Source organism: Rattus norvegicus, chromosome 15, assembly GCF_021556685.1.
Source record: "Rattus norvegicus strain SHRSP/BbbUtx chromosome 15, alternate assembly SHRSP_T2T, whole genome shotgun sequence".
Lineage (NCBI taxonomy): Eukaryota > Metazoa > Chordata > Mammalia > Rodentia > Muridae > Rattus > Rattus norvegicus.
Genome location: NC_141548.1, coordinates 54,469,124 through 54,482,542, shown reverse-complemented (window position 1 = coordinate 54,482,542; position 13,419 = coordinate 54,469,124).

Here is a 13,419-nt window from a genome sequence, read left to right as displayed (position 1 = left end):
AGGAAGGGGTTAATTAGGCTCATGTTTTCATGTCTTAGTCACTGAAGACTTAATCACTGAAGGAAGTCAGGGCAGGAACTCAACAGGGCAGGAACCTAGAGGCAGAGCTGATGCAGAGGCAATGGAGGGGTGCTGCTTACTGGCTTGCTCCTCATGGCTTGCTTGACCTGCTCTCTTATAGAACTCAAGACCCTCAGTCCGGGGATGGCCCCACCCACAATGGGGTGTGCCCTCTTCCATTGACCACTAATTAATAACATGTCTTACAGCTGGATCTTATGGAGTCATCTCAGTTGAGATTTCCTCTTCTCCATAACTCTAGCTTGTGTCAAGGTGACAGAAAACTAGACATTACAACTCCTTAGGAAGGAAGAGATGAGAGTTCCAGTCCAGACAGACCTACCAAAGGGGAAAAGGCCCACTAACCCCTTGAAGAACCAGGAGGAAGTCTAGGTTTTGTTTATTTATTTTTTATTTTTGTGATGGGAGCTGATTTCTAAAGCCTCTAGCATATCAGGTAAATACTTTGCTTCTTGGCTACACCTCTTATAGTCTTTTGATTATCTATCTATCTATCTATCTATCTATCTATCTATCTATCTGCCCATCTATTTATTTTATTTTGGTTTTTGAGACAGGGTTTCATTCTATATAGCATCAACTTGCCAGTAACTCTCTATATAGTTAATGTTTCTGGCCTCGAACTCACAGTAATCTTCCTGCCTCTGAGTAACTGCAATTACAGATTGACATCACTAGCCTCAGTTGGGATGCTGACTTTTTTGAGAGGGCAGGGTCCTACCTTTAGTGACAAGGACAAAGAAGGTTTTAGTATAACCGAGAGCTCTACAACAAATATAAGCCATTCATGGCCAAGACGGGGTCTGAGGCTGTAGCCCAGTTGGTAGAGACCTTGACTAGCACACGTGAAGCTGTGTTCCATGTCTAGCACACATATTCAGATGTGGTGGTGCACACCTGTAATCATAGCTTTTGGGAAGTGGAAATATGTGGATAAAAATGCCAATCTATTCAGCAAATTTGAAGCTAGCCTGGGGTACATCAAACCCTGTTTCAAATAAAAAAATGTAAAATATTAAAAACAACCCTGATTTTAATGATTTTCTGTTAATTAGTAAGTTTTGTGTCGCTTTGTTTTTTAACAACAGGTTCGGCTTTGTGGAAACATTGACCTCACAGGGCTGATTTTCACAACTTTCCGGCTGCTCCAGCACAGGCCCTTCCACTGTTTATCTTGTTCTCATGGTGCATTGCTACATCGGATCAACCAGGGTTGCTATATTATAAAAAATAGAATTCCTTAATTTATGTCAGGGTTCACTCTTTGTTCCACAGATCTATTGGTTTGGTTTTCTAAATAGACCTCCTCACCTTGTAACCCAGGCTGGCCTGGAGCTCACTCCGTAATCCTGGCTAGCCTTAACTCTCAGTAATGCTCCCACCTCAGTCTCCCAGACACTGGGTTAGAGGATGAGTGCCCCCTACCGCAGCCTGGCTGCTCCCACAGGTCCTGGCAGATGCCTAAGGTCAGGTCTCTACTGCAGTGTTGTGCAGTTTTACCTGGGCATGCCTTCCTCTCCCCAAAGCCCCCAAAGCACTGATCTGCTTCTTATTATCTCTGTGGAGTTGTTACCTTTTCCACAAAATCATATGTCTAGAATGACACAGTCCGTGGCCTTCTCAAATCAGCTTCCTGAACTTCGTGGTATGTGTTGTATGTATGTCCTGAGAACGCTCCTTCCTTTCTTTTGTAAAATCACCGAAGAGTAAAACAGTGTCCAGATGCACTGCCGTTTGCTCAGCAAGTTTTCTACCAAAGGGCATTTCAGTTATTTCCAAGTTTTAGTCATTTGTGGATAAAGCGGGTGTGCAGATTTCTATGTAAATGCAATTTTCAACTTAATTGAATAAATAACTTAGAAAGTAAGGGTTAAACACAAGTTAAGATTATATTTAGTTTTTAAAAAGAAAACAAGCGGGGCTGGGAATTTAGCTCAGTGGTAGAGCCCTTGCCTAGGAAGCGCAAGGCCCTGGGTTCGGTCCCCAGCTCTGAAAAAAAGAACCAAAAAAAAAAAAAAAAAAAAAAAAAAAAAAGAAAGGTTTAAAAAAAAACAAGCCAAACTCTTCTGAGGTGACCACGCCCTGAGCATTCCTAGCAGCAATGAAAAAGCCTTCCTGTTGCTCCACATCCTTGTCAACACTCCGTAGCATCAGTGTCCGGGACTGGAACACAGGAGCAGTGGTACCTCGCTTTAATTTGCAGTTCTCTGATGACATATGGCGTAAAGCATCTTTCTATATGGTCATTCTCTCTGTACACCTTCTTTGGTGAGCTGTCTATTCAGAGCTTGTCCACTTTTTAATGGGTTGTTTGTTTCCTTACTGGTGAAATTTGAGTGTTCTTGTCACAGAAGTACAAATCCCTCTTTACATACATCTTTTGCAAATGTCTTCTTTTTATGTCTTTTCAGTCACTTAATATCTATTTAATATCTTAAGAGTTTCAGAATCCACGTGATTGTGGTGGATGCCTTTAATCCCAGCACTGGGGAGGCAGAGGCAGGTGGAGCTCTCTGAGTTTGAGGCCAGCCTGGTCTATAGAGCAAGTTACAGCCAGCGATTCACAGAGAAACCCTGTCTTTAAAAAAACAAACAAACAAAAAAAAAAACCCAGAAAGACAGAGACAGAGAGACAGAGAGAGACACACAAAGAAAGAGAGAGAAAGAATGAATGATTCAAAATTCCAAATTGTGGTCCTTAGGCAGTCAGATTTATTGGAGTAATAAAGAAGGGGAAATCCAATGGTAAATATTGCCCGACCATGAGCCAAGCACTTCAAGACTTGGCCTTTGAGACCAAAGGATAAAATAAGTCCTTGACTCCAGGGAGCTGGTTATAAGCTTCCATTGTCTCAGGGAGAGTCCCACAGGGATTAAAAGGACAGTGGCATGGGGCACAAAGCACCCCAAGACCAAGGTCTCAGAAAAAAAAAGAGTTATTTGCCTCAGAGAGATAAAAGGTAAGGAATGAGACAAGAACAGGAGAGAGAAGGTAGAAGAAAAGGACCAAGGGGAGGGGGAAGAGGTATTTGACCCAGAAGGACAAAGGACTGCCTCTGGATAGAGAGGAAACAGACATGGCCCATAGGCAAATGGCAGCTTATAAAGGGAAAGGGGGAAATGCTAAGTTACAATGAGCTGGTTGGTTTTGATTGGGCATGTGAATCATGATAGTCAAAGGGGGACTTTTGATAGCTGGATGTTGTTAGTCCGCCATAGGTGAAGACCATGACCAAATAAGAGACTAGACTTAGGGTTAACAATTTAGCAAGGTAGAGATAATGGGGGAGAAGGGTAAGGCAAAAACTGTTGGTGTCATGTTTGCCACACTCAGGCCTGCTAGAGCCTTTCAGGAATGGTTGTGAAGCCAACTCTCACCGGGTCACTGCAGAGCTACAAAGCAGGCTCTGCTGTCACGAGGGTGGGTCATAGTAAGATAATCCAGAGTCTGTTAGGTCTGAAACAGAATGCCAATAAACAACACGGAGCGCTAAATCTCATTCATATCAGTAAGCAGGAATTAGACTTCAGACAAGCAGGCTGAGGACCAGCCCTGGACTGCAAACAGTGCTATGGAACTGGACCCCAATAAAAGCCCAACTGGATGGTCATATAGTCAGCGTCAGTTAAAGGGATCCACCAGCTTGGAAGAACAAAGTCCACTCCTGCACCCTTGTTTGGTGGGTTTACTGAGTTTGTCCTGCAAGGCATGAGATCAGAGACTGTACAGGAAAGCTTCGTGGAGGGCAGAAGCATAAGCTTGAGCTGAGGGTTTAGAAGAAAGGCTGACTCAAACACAAATCTGTCATTCTAGCACTTGGAGATGAAGGCAGGAGGATTATGAGTTGGAGGACAGTCTGGGCTACATATCTAGATCCTATCAAGGAAGGAAGTGGGTAGGGAAGGAGAAAGGAAGGGAAGCTGGCATAGATGGATCAAGAGCGGAAGGGGAAGAGAGATTGAGGAAAGAAGGGTTGCAGTCAGAAAACATCCTTTGACATCCTTGGACGTTTAGGATCGATCCCAGAGATAAGCCCAGGGCTCTCAGCCTGAAGGAAGGTGTTACCACATAGGCTCAATCACAGACACCAGAGCTTTCCTAGAGCTAACACAGCTTCACAAGACAGGACCCTCGGGGCAGGAAGATTTGGTAGATGAACTCCTCCGGCAAATTCTCTACCATGAAATTCCAAACACCTTCAAGGATTCAGGTGACCATGCTTAACATTCCAGAAATGGTCCTGAAAAGCCACACATCAGGGGAATTGTTGTAAACGGAAACTCGAAGTGACCCAGGGAAATTCGCGTTAAGGTAAATCATTACTATTTGTGATCTGTTTTCAATCTACTCATGCTTGTTTATGATGATGGGGACTGACCCTACGGCCTCATGCATGCTAGGCAATGATCTACACTTCAGCTGTATTTCCAGCTCCAGATTTGCTTGCAAAGGACAGCCCTTTAATCTGACTATGACCTTCTATCCATGAATGATAATCATATATAATGTATATATAATTATAAATATATACACTACAGTTTTCAAAAAACATACTTCAAAAAGCAGCAAGTCTATTTTATAAAGTTTAAATTTTATTCTTTACAACATAGCTATTAAAATAAAAGACACACACTAATCCTCGATTGTCTACGAGTCAAGCTGAGACTCATAGAGAATATGGACTCTTGGGTCCTACCTCTTCAGCTTCTTGTCAATGAGGAACACAGGAAGGCTGGAAGGGGCGGAGGTGGCTTGCAGCCTTCTGGGCAGCCACAGAGGTTGACAGCAGGTGGAAACTAGCCCGGAGACAACTATATTTCTACAGTCCCAACTCTTCCTCTGAGCACATCGACCCCATGAGGTGTACTGGCCTGACAGGGTCTTCAGCACCAAGGGATAAGTAGCCGTTCTTTGGGCTGATGTGTGATGTCCCTGGGCTCCAGATTAAACCTCCAGGTACAAGTTAGGGTGTATTGATTTGCCCAGAGCCTGCAACTTTCAACTAGAATTATAGCAGGAGGGTTTTATAGTGACTTAAAGCACCCCTGAAAGAAGGACACCTGTATGGCTTGTGGTCAACAGAATAGTGCCTACCTGCATTCCATGATGCCCATGCCCTGTGTCCGAGACTGGGACTATATTAGATCATATGAGAAAGCCAGATGGCTGCCTGCTGGACAACCGAGCATGGGAGGATTATCTGGGATTATCTTGTGAGGCCAAAACAATTGAAAAGGTTCTTAAAAGTAGGAGAGAGTGGGGTTGGGGATTTAGCTCAGTGGTAGAGCGTTTGCCTAGGAAGCGCAAGGCCCTGGGTTCGGTCCCCAGGTCCGAAAAAAAAGAACAAAAAAAAAAAAAAAGTAGGAGAGAGTGACCAGGGTGAAAGGGGTGGGGAGGGAGACTAGGACGGGGAGGGGGAGGGAGAGGACAGCAGGAGAAGGACTTAGCCATTACTGAATTGAGACTATGAGCCAAAGAGTGTGGGTGGTCTACAGAGCTGGGGAGCGCTTGGTGACCACACCTTTATTTTAGCCCAGTGAGACCTGAATTAGGCCTGACCTCCAACACTACAAATAATAAATCCATGTAGTCTTAAGCCAATAATTTGAGGTATTTTTTTATAGCAAGAATAGGAAACTAAAAGAGCACTCATGACTAAATTCTAAAAAAAAAAAATAATTTTCAAGTATGCAAGAAAGGGAAAAAATAAGTCTGACAGATTTCTCCTCTTATTGCAAACTCTGTAAGTGAATGCCAACTTTTCCTTTTCTTCTCTTTGAAGGAATAAAGAGGATTTTAGATGAGAGCAGATTTCCTCATTGGACTGATGTTTTAACCTTAAAGTAGTAAAGTGTAGTATCCCCCTTAAAAAAATCCTTCTAGGTGTCTCATCTATGCAGCCAAGTTTGCAGACTACTGGTCTAAAATTTCATTTCTAGCCCACGTAATTAGAAGGTGGCTGCGTGTCCGGAGAGCGAGTATCCATGGGTTATGATTAACCTCGAGGACAGAACGTGTGGGATAACCATGGAGATCTGGCCTAATGGCAAACACTTTGTGTGTTACCGGCAGAATGGAATGACGTGCCCATTAGATGTGAATGCCGCACCAACATAGAAAACAGGCGGAGGAGGCCATTTTAATTAATTAATGAGGGCTATTAGGTAGAAGGCGTATAGACTCAGGGGACAGCTGACAGCAGGCTGAGGAAGGCCAGAGCTCCTGGAAACGCAATGCAATGCAATGAAGGCAGCTGCAGAACATGCTTTCCTGAAGAAGGAAGGCAATGGCTTAGTGTATCAGAAGGGGTAGGATCTGGAATAGGGCCCCTCAGAGATGAGTGCTGGTACTAAGGGTTCTTGGAGCATGAAGGCTACCCATCCTGGGCCTCTCATTCACATAAGCCCTGGAATGTAAACTTGTGACAACTGGCATCTGATAGAAGTGTTCATCTGTTATCATAAGCATGTGAGAGTGTAATCTCGTTTTGCAACTTCTCTCTTTACAACGTACTGAGATGAGCCTGTTTGCCTGGATGCCTTGGCTTCGTCAATGCTAGATCACAAGATTCCGCCAGTCTCACTGGTTTTTGCAGTCTGTATATGTGAACAGTCAGAGAGTGCTTTTCAAAGGTGCCTGAGGAGTAGAGTGGGGGCGGCTATTGCAACTGGGGGGTATATCGACTTTGGTGTTTTTCCTGAATGCAATGTTGGTAGGTATTCTTTTCTGTTTTGTTTTGTTTTGTTTGTTTGTTTGTGGTTTTGTTTTTGTTGTCCTTTTTTTTTTCTTTTGAGTCAGGGTCTCTTTATATAGCCCTGGCTGTCCTGGAACTCACTATGTAGACCAGGCTGGCTTCAAACTCACAGAAGTCCACCCAACTATTGAGTGCAGGGATCAAAGGTGTGCACCACTATGCAGGGCTACAATCTATTCCGTGTTCTACAGAGCTTCTCATACAAAACACTCTCTCCTAGCCCTCTCTGTCTTCCCTACACACTTTAAGCCTTTTGATTGGTTCTTTTTATGATATATCTCCAGGCCTCTAAACGAATGCTGGGAAAATTATTCTTAGGTTTGGTTGGTTGGTTGATTTAGTTTGCTAATTTAGCCGTTATCAGTCTGACCTTGTCCCCAGCCTTGAGGGTTAAGGTTTAGTAACCTTCTTTCCGGTGCCTGGCTATACCCACTTACCCTCTCTGCTCCCATAGCTCTGTTGTACTAAAAGACTATTAATGTCTGTACTGCCCTGACTATAAAACACTAGTTAGAGGTGAGCCCTATAATAAACATGCTAATTTTTCTTCTCTTGCATAACTTTGTGGGTTCCTGAAGCTCATTCTCTTATTTAATGTTTGTTACATTTTCTGTGTATTTGTTTCCCCATTTGCCTACGTCTGAATCCAAGATACTCAGAATCTCGATACATTGTAATAATTTCAACAATCTCCAGGGAAAATGAAACCCTCTCCGAGAGCCTTCCAGTCTGTTCTAAGCTGCTCCTGAGCCATGGTTCTCCTCTTGGAACCTTACTCTTACCCAGGGATCCTGGTTGATCACGGCTGTCTTCTTTCTTTTGCTGATTGTTTCGACACATGCTTGGGGGATTCCCTGAGGCAGAAGTATGTGTTGTACATTTCAGAGAAGATGCACGTCTGAAAACATTTCAATGCACTCTAAAACATGATGGTTTGCGTAGTTACCTTTCTGGTTACAAGGCCAAAACACAAAACAAAACAAAACAAAACAAAACAAAACAAAACAAAACAAACCTTCATTTTGGATGGTGCTCCTATCCTCAGGGTGGGTCTTCCTTCCTTAGCTAACCCTCTCTGGAAAACCCCCCACAGACTTGCAGGAGACAAGTCCTTTGTTCGATTCTAACCCTATTAAGTTCATAATGAGGACTAACCATCACAGGGTCCTGAGGCAAAGTATAAAATCTTCCTAAATTGGAAGTGACTGCCTTGAGAATCGTGATGGCCATTGCTGTCTGGGGTTATACTAGGGAGAACTCTGAGGCAGTTCCAGCTGCCAGCCAGCACAGCTTCTCTCTGGACGCTCATGGCCCACGGCAGTTCTTTATCCTCCGTGTTCCAGGATTTCCCAGGAGTGTGGGTCCATCCTCTATCACCAGGCAAGCATTTCTCCTTTCAGAAAACTGAGCTTGGACTGTGGCACAGGGACCGCCTGTAGTCCTGTCATCTGCTCTCCTTGTGGAATGGCCCTCTGAAAGTATATTAGCAGTTCTGGTCTCTTAATTTTTCTTTCATTTGCTCTCTCTCTCTCTCTCTCTTGCTCTCCCTCTCGCTCTCTCTCTCTCACCCCCCTCTCCAATTTCAGAGAGATTTGTTCTTTATTTTCTAACGTCTATTCACTTTTTTTGTTTGTATTATTCTAAGACGTTTTAGCCCCCACCTCCACCCCACCCCCAGTGGTCCCTTTTCCTTTATTTTGTTCCTATTTGATGGTTCTGTATTTAACTAAAAGTACAAGTCAGGGGGTATTTCATGTTCTTAGGGCCTCAGACACCACATGCAACTTCTCCGGCCACTGGACTCTACCCTCGGTCCTCCTCCTTTAGGCTGTTTTCATTGTTTGCTTCCCTGTTTATATTTGTCTCTACTTCAATCAGATAAAACTGATTATCCATTCTTATTTAAAGATAGGCACTAACCTGCTGAATGGGCACTCTGGGGCTTGTGACCAGAGGTCCCTCTGTGGGTTCTGACTGAAGAATGTCACATTAGTGCCTCTAAATTTTTCCTCTTGGGGGAGATCCAAGTCTTCTGAGAAACTCAAAGCACACAACTGAAGCGGGCCAGGACAGCACCCAGCTCTTTCCCTTCAATCGTTACTTCTTCGAGGCTCTCTGGGAACACCACCACTGGCTCGGTTTGTAGAGCAGGGAGGTGCCTGGGCCTCGAATCGCTTCCTAACCAGTATCTGAGTCACTCCTGCTTTCCACAGCTCCACCTTACTGTCAGAGCTGTTTGGAGCTGACCTCAGGGGACCCTGGTTAGGTTCTTAAACTTCTCTGGTGCTGACTTTGGATTCAGTTTTCCCCACGTCTGATATCAGTGGCCACATTTCTTGCCTTCCAGCCTTCAAAATTCTTTTGCTGTGGAGCATGAGGGTGCATGCCTGAAACCTCAATGCTAAGCAGGCTGACGCAGAAGGATCACGAGTTCAAAGCCAGCCTGGACAACTTAGAAGAATCCTGTCTCAAACCAACTAACCAGCCAACCGTGCCAAACAACCTGTTGCCGGCTGGCTGTGCTGGCGCAACCCTCTAATCTCCTCACTCCTGCGACACCAAGGCAGTCACTCTCTTGAGAGTTCCAGGGTAGCTTGGTGTATATAGCAAATTCAAGCCAGCAGGAGCTGCATAGAGAGACCCTGTCTCAAAAAAAAGGGGGGTGGGGGAAAGAGGGTAAAGTTGAAAATCACTTTTACCGTTTCCTCCCTTTTCCTAAGGGAAATGAGTCATACATGTGTATTCACCTGGGGGTCAGGACGATAAATAACCTTTTGCTCTTTTTCCATTGTTCCAGCTTTTACTCAATATCTAGTCACCAATTATTAATTGTTGTGACTTGTTTTGCTTCTAACATTAGGACTATCTAATTGGTTTTACAAAGAACATAAGAACCAAGAGATAATGACAGGGCTTCAGGGCTTCCCACAGTTGGATTTCTGGAGCGGCTGCATGTATATGCCTGTGTATTTACAAAGCACACAGCTGAGCCTACCTGGGAAGGTGATCTGCCCGTAAATGGTGACACTCGCTAGTTTAAAAAAAAAAAAAAAGCACACCCATAGGCAGGAAGTGAAATAGGTCACAGTGAGTCATAACCAACCGTGTAAAATGTCCCTCCTCGTTGTTGCCTGGACCAGTGGGGATGGATTTGAGTTGAGTTCCACAAGTTGTTAGCACATAGTAGGTATAAGTCCTCTGAAGCAACTGTCTCTGAAGTTTCAGACTGTGTATTCTTACCAGAAAAGCTTTGTGTGCGTGTACCGTAGAAAGCCAAACACAAGGCCCTGTGTATCTTAGACGAGACCTCTACCAATGAAATCTTTGCCCTATATTATTTTTATTTTTAACTCAGAGTCTTGCTAAGTTACCCAGGCTAGCTTTTAACTCCCTAGGTAGTCCAAGAAGACTTTCAATATTTTATCCCTCTGCCTCAGCCTGGCCAGCACCATGGGCATAAGAAAAATATTTTAACAGACCTTTAGATAGGTAAATTACTTGTTTTGTGTTATAAACATCATATCAATATCTATACAATTTAATAGGTACAGGTAGAGGGTTTTAGGACAGAAGATAAACCTAATTTTGCTATTTGCTCTAGTGCCCTGGTGGACCATCTTATATACTGTGGAGTTCTCCCCCAGGACGAGCATCTAACACTCAGACAGATTATTGCTAGATGTCAATAATCAAACCAGCTGGTCTTTCTAAATCTGTACTTCTTCAGGTGAGGCTATGGCTAGGAGATTTTGTAAAAGAGTCTCTGTTGGTCTCAGTCTGCACCTTTAATTAAGCAACACAGCACCGAAGATTTAATAATTAAATACTAAAAAACAAAACCCTAAAGGGCTGGCTGTGGCAATCCATGTTTGTAATCCTAGCATTCAGGAGGCTGAGGCAGGAAGATTATGAGTTGAAAGCCAGCCTGGGCAACAGGAGATCTTGTCTTGAAGTAAACAAACAAACAAACAAATCAACTCCCTAAAGCAAACCCCTGTAGATATTACTCAAACAACTAAGGAATGCACAGAGCAGGCAATTACACTGGGAAGTGCATAGTTGGCTTTAATATCTGGGTCACCATGCAGCTCAGAAAACTTTATTGCCTTCCTCCCACAACATATTTTTTCTCTCTCCTTCCCTCTCACTTCTACCTTAGTTTAAGGCAGGTTCTGATCTTCAACTCACTGTGTAGCTGAGGATAACTTTAAATTCCCAATCCTCCTTCCTGGACCATCCATGTGCTGGGATAATAGACCTCCACCATGGAGCCTGGTTCTCTCCTCACTGTTCAATATCCTTTAACTATTGTTAGAAGATATTCATTAAAGACAATAAGCTCCAGCAAGGAGAATGTTATTTTTAAAGAAACAAAAATCCTATAGCCCTGCCATCCAAGTTACAAAGAAAGGTTTATTTATGACATTCTGGACATGTATGCAAAAACAAACACAATGTCAAAACAAGGACCATGGTAGAATAGTGGAGACAGGTCCTGACAAGGCGGCAGGTGTTGCCAAGCCTGATGTCCTGAGTTGGATCCACGGAACCCATAAACCAGAAGGAGACAAATGACTTCCATGAGTTATCCTCTGATCTAACATCTACTTGTGGCAAGACCGCATCCACACATATGCACACCCACACCCTTCATAAATAAGTGTGAACTTTTTGTTGTTTTGAAGAGGAACGAGCTGGGGATATTTGCTCTACAATAGTTGAGAGTGGCCCAGAACTCACTAGGTAGCCCAAGCTGATATTACATTTGCAACTGATTTCCTGCTTCATTCGGCTTCCTAAGCGCTGGGTCACATGATCCAGCCACCTTGGCTGGCTCACACATGATGATTTACATTGACTTTTTTCATTTGGTAATTCCACTTTCTCTGTGGAACTAAGAATGATGATTTTGGGAGAGCTGATCTGCCATCGAGGGACAGCAGGAGATCTCAGCCACAGCTTGCATTTGGCTGACTCACTCGCTCACCCTCACTGATACCCTCCCGATGCCACCTCTCCCTTCTGTCATCTCTGTTGGCTCGCAGCCTCCAATCCATTGCCCCAACCCCCACTCCCACCCTGTGTGTGTGTCTGTCTGTCTGTGAGTCTGTCTGTCCATGTATGTGTGTCTCTGTGTATAGGAGGAGTGTGTTGTGTGTTCCTGTGTGTGTGTCTGTGTGTATGTGCATGTGTGTGTATAGGGGCATACGTGTGTGTGTGTGTAGGGGTGTATGTGTGTGTGTCTGTGAGTGTCTAGGAGTGTATTGTATATTCTCTCTGTGTGTGTTTGCATGAATCTCTCTCTGTGTGTATGAGCATGTGTGTGTGTGTGTGTGTGTGTGTGTGTGTGTAGGGGCTTATGTGTGTGTGTCTGTCTGTGTGAGTCTATGTATACATATGTGTATGTGTGTGTTCTCTGTGTGTGTGCATGTGTATGTGTGTATTCTCTGTGTATGTGTGCATGTGTGTATAGAGGATGTGTGTGTCCGTGTGTGTCTGTGTGAGTCTTGTGTGTTTATGTTCTGTGTGTGTGTGTGCATATGTGTGTAGGGGATGTATGTGTGTGTTCTCTGTGTGTGCATGTCTGCGTCTGTGTGTGTCTCTGTGTGTGTGTCTCTGTGTGTGTGTGTGTGTGTCTGTGTGTGTGTGTGTCTGTGTGTGCGTGTGTGTGTGTGTGCATATGTGTGTAGGGGATGTATGTGTGTGTTCTCTGTGTGTGCATGTCTGCGTCTGTGTGTGTGTGTGTGTGTGTGTGTGTGTGTGTGTTCCTAGAGACTGAACACAGACCCTGAATGTGCTGTGCCTTTCTCACCCCCTTTACCTTCTATCCCTAATGACTTCTGTCCACTAAAGCAACCAAAGCCCTCAGGATAGGATTAATGTTTGACAGAGTTAAACTTCCTGCTCATATGACAAGGGAGGCATGGCCAGGGAGCTGAGAGACAGCTGCACCCATGGTACATGGGGACTTTCTGAGCAAGCCTGGACAAGCGCCCTCTGTTCTTGATGACTATCTGTTATTTCCACTTGGGAGCCCAAATTAAAGTTGCTTATTTGTCTTAGAAGTAAGGTTTCAGCCAGGGGCAGCATGGGGCATGCCTATTGTCAGAGTGGAGTCATTTCAAGGGTAACGTGTTTCTGGAATTAAACCCAGATTAGATGGCTTTAGAGTGGACACAAGGTGAGGGCTGAGTAGGAGGTAGACACAGAAGTCCAGAAGTTCCACACAGAGGGTACTCAGCTTCCCTACTGGTACTATAAAACCAGTTGCTAAAAACCAGTTCCTCCTGCTGTAGTAGGCGAGGACCCTCTGAAGACTAGGGATGGGCTGGCGAAGGACTTTCCATGTAGCTATGAACCCATCAGTAAGGAGGAAGCTTCTGAACTTTGGAACGTCCCTGGGTCAGCATGAAAGAAAATAAGCAGTTTTCACCACACTAGAGCCAGATCCTGTTTTCCAGAGACTGTAAAATTATCGTTTCCATTAAATGCAAACCACTGCCCCCAAAACAACTCTGTTCTAGGAGGTAAAATTGTATGGACTCTGTAGACTGGGAGAGGCTACAGGAGCCAACTTGCTAAT